We start from the raw sequence: 231 nt of genomic DNA, 5'->3' as shown, positions 1-231 counted from the left end.
GAATCATGGTACCTTAGAATTAAAAATAATTAATTAGAAGTTTTTTTTATTTTTTATTTTTTTGTTTACTGGTACATCGCAATTAAAAACAAAACAAAACAAAACAAAAAAAAAAACAGTGGAATATCACAGAGAAGAAATTGTGACTGGGGTTTTGCTCATGTGAACAATGACGTTGTTTCCCTGTATAGCAGCTAGGCTGAACTGCTCTGTGTAAATCCTCTGATTTTG

The sequence above is a fragment of the Polyodon spathula genome, chromosome 13, assembly GCF_017654505.1.
Source record: "Polyodon spathula isolate WHYD16114869_AA chromosome 13, ASM1765450v1, whole genome shotgun sequence".
Taxonomy (NCBI): Eukaryota; Metazoa; Chordata; class Actinopteri; order Acipenseriformes; family Polyodontidae; genus Polyodon; species Polyodon spathula.
The sequence above is the reverse complement of the archived record's forward strand: the minus strand, read 5'-3'. Positions refer to the sequence as shown.